This window comes from Apus apus, chromosome W (genome assembly GCF_020740795.1).
Source record: "Apus apus isolate bApuApu2 chromosome W, bApuApu2.pri.cur, whole genome shotgun sequence".
NCBI classification, from domain to species: Eukaryota; Metazoa; Chordata; class Aves; order Apodiformes; family Apodidae; genus Apus; species Apus apus.
Genome location: NC_067311.1, coordinates 130,001 through 143,074, shown reverse-complemented (window position 1 = coordinate 143,074; position 13,074 = coordinate 130,001). Strand labels below are relative to the sequence as shown.

Here is a 13,074-nt window from a genome sequence, read left to right as displayed (position 1 = left end):
GACATGAGGAGAAAGGTCTTTAATAGGGTGGTGGAGCACTGGAACAGGTTGCTTAGAGAGGTGGTGGAGGCCCCATCCCTGGAGACATTCAAGGTCAGGCTTGATGGGGCTCTGAGCAATCTGTTCTAGTGTGAGATGTCCCTGCTTCTTGTAGGGGGGTTGGACTAGATGACCTTTAGAGGTCAAAGCAAATACATTCTATGGTTCTATGCCCTCCTTGCAGAGCGTCCCTGTGCTTCCTCAGACCTCTCCCACCAGCAGCAGGAGGAGAGATGGATTCATTAAATGGGAATAAGGCTCCTAATCCAAGGAGCACCCCTGGACACTGCCTGGGCCTGAGCAGAGGAGAACTTCATGTTCCCATCAGGAAAATCAAGCATCTCCTTTCTCCAGCTGAGAGAGCAGTTCCCTTCCTCAGTCCTAGCCATGAGACATGTTTTGGAAAAAAACCCAGTCCCTCCTCTTGTCTATTTTGGTGCCTCAACAGAGCTAAATTTGGAAGGGAGACAAGTTGACTCTTTGGGTTTGTGTGTGTGCGCAGGAAACTGATGTAAAAGGAAACATCAGCAACTTGCAAGAAGGGCAGAGTGGCTGGAGAAGCCTGAAGGTGCTGAGTGGGTGCAGACAGGTCAGGGTCCCAAGGGCACTGTGAGGACTTCATGGTTGGACTCGGTGATCTCAGAGGTCCTTTCCAACCATGACTGTTCTGTGGGCCTTGATGACACAGCTCTTGAGTTTGTTGCCTGTCACAGGTCATGCCGGAATGGAATGGAAGTGCCTTCAATAGAGCTGGCTCACTAAGGACAACGTGAATCTGAATTGTAGCTCTTCCATTTCTCAGTGGACAAACTCTTTATGAAGCTAAAACCCCTGTGCAGAGCCTAAGGGGAATGGCTTGCAAAGGCAGAAGACCACCCTCTGCTCCACAATGGGTCTACAAGAAGACCTACACAAGAAAGATGGTCCTTGCTCCTGCTTGGGCCAGAAGACACCATCAAGCCCAGGTGCTCATGGTTTTCATAGGCAGGTTTGCAACTTCTCAGTGGGCAGCAAGATCACCTTTGGTCTCCCTCCTACATTGCTTTGATTTTGATACTTATTCACAGATGTCTGGAGGAGAACATAAACCACCATTTCTGTGCTGCTGGTTCTGGAAGTCAGGGGTGTGGGAAAAGCAAAGAACAAGGAGCCCACGGTCTCAGGAAGGATCCCCAAGAGGGGTAATTTTCAATTTTGGGAGCAAAACACTCTGTGGTTTTCATGGTGGGAAGCTTGGAGCAGAACCTGAGAAGCCCATGGGACTTGTAATGCACATACATGGATGTCAAGTTGAAATCATAAACATGTAGGCTGAGAACTCTGGAAAAGAAAGAACATTCAGGAGTGATCCCAGGCCAGTCCCCTTGAGATGTTGAGATGTTCATATTGATGTTTAGATGTTTCAGGGAAAGCACCTCCTGGAGAAAGGAAGCTTAGGTGACTGTCACATGGCCAGCCAGCAAACACCAAGGGAATTCTGTCATCTTACAAACAGATGGGAAGAAGGTTTGGTGCCCATTTTTTGTGCTTTACCATCTTAATGAAGATGTCTGCCCAACCCTCAACCCTGTCCACCTGCCCATGGGAATTAAGAAAGCTGGCATCTCCTCTGCCCTGGATCCATTTACATCAAAGTGGAATGAATGAACAAAGAAAAAGCTTTCAAGATCTTGTCAGCAATCTGCAGGAACCCAAGAACCTTCACATCTCCTCACACCCACACCTGACCCTTCCCCAGCAACATCCCTCTCCTGGGCCACCCCACATCTCAGCCCAGGACACTGGCCTGGGAGGGACACAAGGAAGATGGGCAGGATCAGAGGAGGGAAATGGTTGGTTTTAGAGCTACTCTGCTCCAAGCAGGAGCTTTGCTATTGTTTTCCTCACGTTTCTTCTGCAGCAGCATCAGCAGAAGTTGGAGGGAAGTACCAGCTTTACCTCTTTTACTGGTGGTGGTAAAATCACAGAACAAATCACAAGGAGACAAGGAGAAATGAGGTGGGGGGTTTTGCTGATGTTGGTTCTTCCATGACCACCCTTAGGTAGCAAATCACAGGGATTCCTTCAGAATCTGACCACAGCTGTCCTATTTGGGACCAGCCTGCACCTTCCTTCCTTCTCCTCTACTTCAGACCAACCTGCACCTTCCTTCCCCTCTGCTTCTCCACATCTCAAGTGCAACTGTTGCCTGGGGTGGCCAAATTCATGGATGTTTCATGAAGACTCTAGGGCCTATGAGAGTTTGGGGTTCATTGTTTCATCCACATGGTCTTCATGTCTAACACAGCCTGACTTTCAGATCACCCCACAAAGTGACTGTCTTCACTCACACCCACTCATTCAGCCTCTTCTGTAGAAGTTCCTTGTGCAGTAGAAATGCTTCCAGCCCATGGTCATGGTCAAGGAGGTCAAGGATGGTCATGGTCAAGGAGGCAAAGATGCCAAACGAGGAAACCCCAAGAACCAAGGAAAGGTTGAGAAAAGCAACTGGGCTGATGGAAAAATCCAACCATATCACTACAGGACCTTTATCTCAAGAGTCTTTTGTGCCCTCAAGAAACATCTCCACCCTTGCTTATCTTGAACAAATGGTTGCAGAAGGCCTGAACTGAACAAACAGGTTATTAGGCCTGTAGTTTCACTCAGCTTTATGGCAAGCAAAGTTCAGGGTGGGATTTATTTCTGGGCAGTGGGGTTGGGTGCACAACAGTCCTGAAGATGCCCCAGCTGCTTGTGCCAAGGTAACAACAGAAATACCAAGGCTGGAGGGACTGTAAAAACACATCTATTGTGGTTCCAGAAATGATCTGCAGAAACCACCCAGTGACTTGTGACACCCTGAGTTATATAAGGCTTTCACCTGCCTACAGGATGGATTGTCCATGGCAGGAAAGTCTGGGACAGCAAAGAGCTGCAGATAGAGAATCACAGATCATGGAATTGTTTTGGTTGGAAAAGGCCTTTAAGATCATCCAGTCCAACCATTCCCCCAGCCCTGCCAAGGCCACCCCTGCCCCATGGCCCTCAGCACCACATCTCCAGGGCTTGGAAACCCCTCCAGGGATGGGGACTCCCCCCCTGCCCTGGGCAGCCTGGGCCAGGGCCTGACAACCCTTGCCAGCAAGAAATGCTGCCCAAGATCCCATCTCAGCCTCCCCTGGCACCACTGGAGCCCATCTCCTCTTGTCCCATCCCTTGTTCCTGGGGAGCAGAGCCCGACCCCCCTGGCTCCAACCTCCTCTCAGGCAGCTGCAGAGCCAGCAGGTCTCCCCTCAGCCTCCTTTGCTCCAGGCTGGACACCCCCAGCTCCCTCAGCTGCTCCTCCTCACACTTGTGCTCCAGCCCCTTCCCCAGCTCCCTTGCCCTTCTCTGGACACGCTCCAGCCCCTCCATCTCCTTCTTGTCCTGAGGGGCCCAGACCTGACCCCAGGATTCCAGGTGCCCCCTCCCCAGGGCCCAGCACAGAGGGACCATCCCTGCCCTGCTCCTGCTGGCCACCCCAGTGCTGACACAAGCCAGGATGCTGGTGGCCTTCTGGGCCACCTGGGCACACCCTGGCTCATATTCATCTGCTCTCAACCAACACCCCCAGGTCCTTTTCCTCTGGGCACTTTCCAGCCACTCCTCCCCAAGCCTGGAGCGTTGCCTGGGGTTGTTGTGACCCAAGTGCAGGACCCAACACATAGAGGTCCTGTGGGCACTTCCAGCAGAGCCACTTGCTGTTACCTCTTCCCCTTCCAGGAACTCCCACAGCACTGGTCCACCACTCACTCTCCTCTTTTACATCAGGGGAATTTTTTACATCTCAAAAGGAGAGGGCTGAGACAAAAACCAAAGCCTTGACCTGCTTTGGAATCCATGGAATAATAGCAAACAATGTCAGGAAGCCATCAAGAAATGATTTCCTCTTCGTTTCAAATTGAAGTGATAAATCTGTTCCTTCAAATTCAAGCTATTTGTTTTTCCTGGAAGGAGATTATAATAATCATAGAATCATTAAGGTTGGAAGGGACCTCAAAGACCATCAAGTTCCAACCCCCCTGCCATGAGCAGGGAACCCAACCACTAGACCAGGTTGCACAAAACCTCATCCAGCCTGGCCTTAAAAACCTCCAGGGCTGGGGCATCAACAACCTCCCTGGGCAACCCATTCCAGTTCCTCACCACCCTTAGAGTGAAGAATTTCTTCCTAATATTCAACCTCAACATCAATGGAACAGAAAGCAAAGCCTCAAAGAAGAGACATAGGAAATTTTTTCTTGGGAGATGTTGCCAGTTTGGAGGATTTCCTGATTTAACTGCATCTTTGGGGAGTGCACCCTAAATTGTACATGGCCAGCAAAGACTGAAGGCTGCAGCTTTGGGGTTGAGCACCTCAAAGAAGACTCTTTTCCCAGAAAAAAAGGGCAGGAGCACAGAGAAATTATGGTCATGATGGTGATGAGCTAAACACCGCACTTTAGTTATCATTAAATCCACCAGCACTATGTAGGAGCAGCTCTGCTCTGGAGACAGGCTGGGAGAGTTGGGGTGTTCAGCCTGGAGAAGAGAAGGCTCCAGGGAGACCTTAGAGCACCTTCCAGTGCCTGAAGGGGCTCCAGGAAAGCTGGGGAGGGACTTGGGACAAGGGCAGGGAGGGATGGGATGAGGGGGATGGATTGAAACTGGCAGAGGGGAGATTGAGGTGAGACATGAGGAGGAAATTCTTTGCTGTGAGGGTGGGGAGACCCTGGCCCAGGTTGCCCAGAGAAGCTGTGGCTGCCCCATCCTTGGAAGTGTTGAAGGGCAGGTTGGATGGGGCTTGGAGCAGCCTGGGCTGGTGAGAGGTGTCCCTGCCCATGCAGGGGGTTGGAACTAGATGATCTTGAAGTTCCCTTCCAACCCAAACCATTCCATGATTCCATGATTCCCTGCAAACTCCTGAAGTCGCACTTGCTGAGTGTTACTGCTGTTCTACACATCCCCTCTCACCAAATGGTGGATGTTTTAAGCAATTCCAGACTCTACACATGCAGACCCAGACCCAAAGAACTATCACGTAGACCCTTCCCATTTAGAAGAGCATTTAAAGTGGCACGACTTGGTGGCAGCTAAGCTGTCCCACCTCACCCCTCCACAGGAGCTCCAGGATGAAACAGAAGACACCAGAGCAACCCAGCATGAAACTCCCCATGCGGGGTGAAGGATGTAAATGCAATTAAAGCATTAGAGTAATTAGGTAAAGCATCCCAAGTGAAATGTACCCTGAACCTTCCTCAGTGCTCTCTGCTGATTACTCACAGCAAGTTTTCCAGGCTCTATTTTTAACTCTTGGCCCCAAAACTCCTGAAAGATACATAATTCTGAGATAATAAAACTTGAAAATCCAGGACAAAGTCTCCGAGGAGGAGCTGCCTCTGCAAACCCTCCTGTGCACATCAGCACAACCACTCTGAGCAGGAAGAAAAAACCCAACCAGTGCCACCAAGGCCACCAAGATGGAGACAGGCTGTCCACCCTCAGTAAGTTCGCAGATGACACCCAAGTGTCGATCTGCTGGAAGGTAGGAAGAAGCTGCAGGAGGACCTGGACAGGCTGGGTTGATTGGCTGAGGACAATGGCAAGAAATTCAACAAGACCAAATGCAGGGTCCTGCACTTGGGCCACAATGATCCCAGGCAGAGCTACAGGCTGGGGGAAGAGTGGCTGGAGAGTAGCCCAGCAGAGAGGGGACTGGGAGCACTGGTTGACAGCCGGTTGAACACGAGCCAGCAGTGTGCCCAGGTGGCCCAGGAGGCCAATGGCATCCTGGCTTGTATCAGGAATGGTGTGGCCAGGAGGAGCAGGGATGTGATTCTCCCCCTGTGCCCAGCCCTGGTGAGGCCTCACCTCCAGTCCTGTGTCCAGTTCTGGGCCCCTCACTGCAAGAAGGACCTGGAGGTGCTGAAGCAGGTCCAGAGGAGAACAACAAGGCTGGAGAAAGGACTAGAGGGAAAGTCTTATAGGGAGAGGCTGAGGGAGCTGGGGTTGTTTAGCCTGGAAAACAGGAGACTCAGGGGGGGACCTTCTCCCTCTACAGCTCCCTGAAGGGAGGTTGGAGTCAGGTGGGGACTGGGCTCTTTTTCCAGGCATCTAATAACAAGACAAGAGGGCCTGGCCTGAAGCTGCTCCAGGGGAGGGTTAGGTTGGATATCAGGAAGCACTTCCCATGGAAAGGGTGATCAGACACTGAGATGGACTGCCCAGGGAAGTGGTGGAGGCACCATCCCTGGAGGGAGGTGTTCAAGGAAAGGCTGGATGTGGCACTTAGTGCCATGGTCTGGCTGCTGTGGTGGTGTTGGTCATAGGCTGGACTTGATGATCTTAAAGGTCTTTTCCAGCCTTGGTGATTCTGTGATTCTGCTCCAGACACACGGTGCCATAGGAAGAGCATAAATAACAGACAAAAGAAACCCTCTTTTGTTACAAGGATCCACAAATCCAGAATCAGTTCTGAGCTGACTTAGGAAATGGAGGGTTTTTGTTGTGTTTTTTTTCCCCATGTTGGAGCAAAATGGGAACAATAGTAACTCTAATTGTTTTAACTGATGTTATTTTAGTGTTGTTTAGGTTGATTGTTTATTTGTATGTCTTTCCTCTAGCCTGGCCAGGCTTAAAAACAAAACCTTCATGTCAGCAGCAAAGCATCCCAGCCATAAAGAAATACATTTAATCAATCAGTAAAAATATCAGCCCTACTTTTGAGTCCTGAAATGCAGGATATTTGAAAAGCATAAGAATAAATAGGCTTGGTGACCTAGGTTTGCTTTTCCCTGGAAAAGAGAGGTGGGGGGTTTTTTCAGCTAATTTTGTGAAGAAACAACACCCACGTCACTTTAGAACCAGAAGGCACCACAGTTGGTATTTGGTTTGGGGTCTATCCTGGTAGCCCAAGTTCATCCTGGGAAAAGGCAGCATCCCCTGTTCTGAAAAGCTTTTCCTACATGAGGTGGCCATATCTTCTCTCCTGTGTCACCTACAAAGGCTGAACCTCAAGCATGACAACTTCCAAGACACAGGCATCACTCAAACATCAGCTTTCCCACCAGTTCATGAAAGCAGGAGCTATGGCTGCTTTTGTAATGACTACCAGGAGTGGGGTGAAGCCCCTTCAATTCTTTTCATGTTGGCCAAGAGGACAGACCTTCAGGTGTTTCATCAAAACTAAGAAGGGACAAAGAATAACCATCATTAAAGCTCAACATAACAACTCAGCTCCTGGATATTTTGATGTACCAAGCAATCAGCATCAAAGTCCTTGCTTACTGTGATGTCTTGGGTCACACTGACCCTCCTCACTAGGGGTTTTTAGCCCCTTTCTCCTTTCCTTGGTGCTTTTCTTGCTGGCAAGACTGTGCCTGTGTGATGGACTCAGAATCAGAAGCAGGGAAGGATCCAAGACAGTGGTCACCAAAGATCAACTCAGAGACGGCTGCCAAACTGCTTGCTACCAAAGAGAGAAGGGAATTTTGGCAACCAGCAGATCATCTGTGTTGGTTCAACCAGGTCCCTTGTCCATCCAGGATCCCTGCCCACCACCATCAGCACTGCATCCATAATTATCCTACAGATGCTAAAGGTTACACCTTCATGGTGGCTCTGAGGTCATGCAGGGACTCTATGGCAGCCCTGGGATGCAAAATGAGGTCTGCCATGTTTCACTCCTTGGTCATCTGGGTCACCCTATAGCTTAAATTAGGTACCCAAGTACCTTCCTGAAAGAGCTTTTAGACTTCTTCACTTGCCCACTGCTCCTTGCCCACTGCATAGAGTTGTACACTTGGCTTGGGGAAGAGTGGCTGGAAAGTGCCCAGAGGAAAGGACCTGGGGGTGTTGGTTGAGAGCAGATGAATATGAGCCAGGGTGTGCCCAGGTGGCCAAGAAGGCCACCAGCATCCTGGCTTGTGTCAGCACTGGGGTGGCCAGCAGGAGCAGGGCAGGGATGGTCCCCCTGTGCTGGGCCCTGGGGAGGGGGCACCTGGAATCCTGGGGTCAGGTCTGGGCCCCTCAGGACAAGAAGAAGATGGAGGGGCTGGAGCGTGTCCAGAGAAGGGCAAGGGAGCTGGGGAAGGGGCTGGAGCACAAGTGTGAGGAGGAGCAGCTGAGGGAGCTGGGAGTGTCCAGCCTGGAGCAAAGGAGGCTGAGGGGAGACCTGCTGGCTCTGCAGCTGCCTGAGAGGAGGTTGGAGCCAGGGGGGTCGGGCTCTGCTCCCCAGGAACAAGGGATGGGACAAGAGGAGATGGGCTCCAGTGGTGCCAGGGGAGGCTGAGATGGGATCTTGGGCAGCATTTCTTGCTGGCAAGGGCTGTCAGGCCCTGGCCCAGGCTGCCCAGGGCAGGGGGGGAGTCCCCATCCCTGGAGGGGTTTCCAAGCCCTGGAGATGTGGTGCTGAGGGCCATGGGGCAGGGGTGGCCTTGGCAGGGCTGGGGGAATGGCTGAACTTGATGGTCTTAAAGGTGTTTTTGAACCAGAACTAGTCCCTCTGTGATTCTGTGATGTACAAGATGCTAAAGGCACATGAGATTCTTCCTCCTGCCTGCATCTCCGCTGGCATTGGAGACAACCCGGAGAGCTGGCATGCCTCAATCCTGCCCTTCCCCAGATCACCTCATCAGAAACCCATGTTGACCAAGTCATCAAACATCTCCAAGCTTGGCAGCCTCAGCCTTTCTCCCCTTTATCAAGCCCATAAACCTCTTCATTCAACACCCGTGGCCTTTTGCCAGCGAGAATGTGACGTGAGGAGCAGAACCGTCACCTCCGACAAAGCAAAGCAACAAGAGGGAGGCTCTTCCTCATGCAAAAAAAATATAAATTAATTAATAATAATAAATTGAGAAAAAAAAAAATCTCACCAGCTAAGAAAAGCTGGAGGTTAATATAAATTCCATGGGTTTGAGCTGGAAATGGAGCTGCATTCAAAGACTCGATGGCTAACCACGCTTCCTTCGTCTGGCAACTGCCCGCTCCCCCGGCACAGTTATTGAGGAAGTTAAGAGGAGAGCTCTATTTGTTCCAGCTGCACATTTCCCTTAACCCCTAGTAGTGGTGTTTTGGAAAGAACACAGACCTTGTTTTCTGCTGGTGGCTTTTCATTTTCATGCCTGCCAAGGCTCCAGTTCTTAGGTTGAAGTGCTGCCTTTCATTGATTCAAAACAAAGGGAAGAAAAAAGCCTCAACTAAACAATTTTGCCATTCTAAGAAGTCCAGGCTGAAGGAGCAAAAGGGGGATTAAAAGCAGGCTTTCAGGAATTAGCTTGAAAGAGGAAAGAAGAAGATAAAGCCATTTAGAAAAGCTTGTGCTAATGCAGGAGTTCTTTTTGTTGTGTTAATGCAGCCATGCAAATTCCTATGTAGATTTCTTAGGTGGTATCATCTGCTCTCCTGATGATGAGGAGGAAATCATGGCTGTTTTTCCCCCCTAAAACATTATTCTCTCTCAATTAAGAGGCAAAAATGGGATTTTTTTCCCCCAAGACCGTTCTCATGCCATACACAAGGTGACCTGTCAGGCTGATGCCTTCAGAAGCGTGAAATGCAGACCCTGAAATCCAGGTAACTATTTCAAGACTACACAACCAAGGCACACCCCAGAAGTTAAACACAGGCCCAGCTCTGTGGTCTCCAACACCAAATAACCTCATGGATCTGGGACACTCTACAGTTTTCCTGCACCATTCCCCTCCATCACCCCAGACCTGCTCCAGCACCCGCTGTCCTGCGGGACCTGGGTCCAGCAAAACATTTCCTGGAGGTGAATCTGCTCCTAAGTCTGCTATTTGCCTTGGCCCTCAGCCAGCCAAGCACTTAGGCACATGCTTAACTTTAAGCACAAGAGTAAACAGATTGAAGTCAGGGGGACTTAAAATCAAGCACATATTTCAAGGATTTGCTGGATAAGGCCCTTAACCCCGGGCGTGCGGTGTTTAAGTGGGATGATTCCCTGCTGATCAGCTCCTCCCCCCCCCTTTTTCCCCATGTCCCCTCCATCGGAGCAGGCGACAAACGGCTTCTGTTTTGCCACCACTCTGAAGGGCTGGCTCTAAAGAAACCTTGTCTAGCCTCCAGGCCAAGCGTGTCTTTCTTCAACCATACCTGCCTGTGAAATACCTTCCAGAAATCCCCACCCAAACAAAGCCTCAGGAAAGGAAATAACGGAAATTCTTGATGGTTTCCACAGGGGAAACGATTCTAACCAGTGAGATGAGGAGCACGTAAGATGAGGCTGATGACTGTTCCTACTGTACACGGCTCCCAACCCAGAGACATTCCTTAAAGGAATCCTTCAAGTCCCAGGAGAAACCCCCAGCAACCACAAGTCCTCATCTCCCAAGGCAGGAGCCTCCTTGAATCTCAGCCCTGGACGTGACTCTCCGCACACGCTCAGATCTGAAACGCTCACTTGTGGACACTGGCCCAGGTTGCCCAGGGAAGCTGTGGCTGCCCCATCCCTGGCAGTGTTGAAGGGCAGGTTGGATGGGGCTTGGAGCAACCTGGGCTGGTGGGAGGTGTCCCTGCCCATGCAGGGGATTGCAACTAGATGATGTTTACAGTCCCTTCCAACCCAAACCAGTCTGGGATTCTATGATTCATGGTGGAGGAAGAGACATGTAGCAACACAAAACCCATGAAACCACCATGGTTTTCCCCACAGGAACGTGCAGCACCCAACAGGACACAAGGCCACACAGCTTCTGAAGGGCTGGAGGTCTTCCCCAAACACCTGCATGATTTTTTTTCTTTGTTCCTTTCAGGCCCTTTCATATGAACTTTTTGAATTTATTTAAATTGCATCTACCCATGGTAGCACCTTGGGGGCTGTGGGCACCTGAGCAGGCCTGGCAGTGTGAAAGAACACCTGCTCAGACAGGAAACCACTCCAACCAGGCAGCACAGGCAAGACTCAGAAGATCTGGACAAAAGAGATGAGCAGAAGATTGGAAATGTGGGCAGAGAAGACAAACATTTGCTGTTGGTTCCTCCAGAAACAGGATTGCTCTCATCAAGGAGCAGCAACTTGATCAGACTTGACAATGGACCCATGGAAGGTTACCAAGTCCCATTCCCATCCCTTATCTGTCCCCATCCAACTCAATGCTAACCATCTTCTGCCCCATTACCATCTGCTCCTCAACAGTCCCATGCTTTCCATCAGGGCACGAGCATCTGAGTTGCCTGTGCTACAAATAGCAAGGACGCTAAATAATGAAAAACACCTTGTCTTTTGATGCAACCTCACGTCAAGAAAGCTACCTTAGACCTCCCAGAACAAGGCCAGGACTATCAGCTGCTGCACTGGAGCCTTGTCCTTTCTGAACCAACAACTCTCAGAAGCTGAGGACTGGCAGAACAAATTCAAGTCCTGGCTTGTATGTAAACTGCACCATGAAAAGACATGGCAAGTACGAAGCCAAACAAGGTGATCTACTTCCACTTCAGACAGGAACAGCAGGATGCTCGAGTAGTCAAGATGCTCCACCTGTAATGCAGCAGGTTCTAACCTCAAGTACACCTGCTTGAGGAGCTTGGAGCTCCTTGCAATCTATTTTTGTGGCCTCTCTGGCCATGGGCAACTGGGCACTATTTCTCTTTTAGATGAGGAAAAGCATCAAAAGAAGTGGAAGTCTGTCCCACTTCACCTGCCCTCCACCAAGGTCACCATAACCAATCTTCACTTACTACCTATGTGGTTACACTGCTTGGAAACACCACCAAAATCCTGGAGCTAGATGTTGTAAGCAGAGATCTGAAAGCTGCTCCAACACCAGAAGAAAAGCAGGATAATATCAAGGCTCAGAGAACTCCCAGCTTGCTTTTACCTTCAAATGAGGCCATTTGTACCCAAATGAGCTTAAATGACAAATCTGTTTGTCTAAGCATTTATAAACTGAACTAAAAATAATTCTCCTTCCAACTGAAGGACCATCCTGGTGTGTGTAGGTCCCAACACTGTGACACTGAGAGAGATGTGAGTGTGAGACCTTGAATTGCTCACGCGTGTTCCCACCACGCCCTTGAGATTTCAGGCAAGACATGGGACAACTTCCCCCAATCTCCCTTACTGGGGGTTCTGGTCTCACGAGTTTTCCACAGCAAGGTTTGGTCTTGCTTCAGCCCTTGGAGCACGTGCAGAAGAAAAGGACCATCCTACATGTAGACACCCAATCGCGCTGACAAAGTGGACAAGAGGAAAGAGGAGCTGCCGCCGCGCTCTTGGGATCATGTCAGGTTGCATGTACGTTTGAAGTTGGCCACCCAGTTCTCAGGAGCAATCTCAGAAGGGCTACTTCCTCCACCGCTCGCAGGGCTGATCTTCAGGAAAGCTCTGGAGGGTGAGGAAATCCTGACCATCACCACCAAAGTGTTATGGACACGGCAAGGGGATAATAATGACAGGAACTGCCTTATGGCAAAATCACCGTCGTGATTCATCTGACTGCTTGGTGCCAAGGTCCACCAAGCTGGAGCACTGCAGAGGAGGTCACACATGCTATTAGCTGGTTATTGTGTTAAAAAAAAAAAGAGGTGGGACCTACAATTTGATGAGCATCATCCACTCTCCCTCTGGCAAATGATTCAGGTCGTCGGTGCACGACATGGCTTAATGCATTGAACTTGCCTTCTCATCAAAGGTCACAGGTCCCACCTTCTCATCAAAGGTCACAGCTTCTCCTTTTGGAAAGTAGGTAGTATCTAGCCTGGCAGATGCAAAATGCCACCTGGGAAAAGCCTCACTATTCATTGTGGCAGAACCTAATGTGGTCTGCATGTTCTGGAAGCACAAGAAACAGCACAAACCCCACAGCAGCTTTCTGGTCCATGTACAACCTCCCCAACAGGAAGATGCAGGATGCCTTGATGATGGACAGGACTGGTGGGCAAACCACTGTGGGTCAGACCCCATAGTCCTTTTCCCAAGACCTTTCCTCTCAGGGCTGCTGGCTCAGACATTCATGGTCTGTGATACATGTCCAGGGAGTAGCAGGCACATCATCAAAGGTGCCAGCTTGAAAACCT

General features: G+C 50.2%; 1 protein-coding gene across 2 annotated transcripts in view; it reads right to left on the bottom strand.

Annotated features, from left to right (window-relative positions):
* The window catches only part of CTIF (cap binding complex dependent translation initiation factor), a 149,783-nt gene that overhangs the window by 59,234 nt on the left and 77,475 nt on the right, over window positions 1-13,074 (bottom strand). The gene's annotated exons all lie outside the window — the stretch shown is intronic.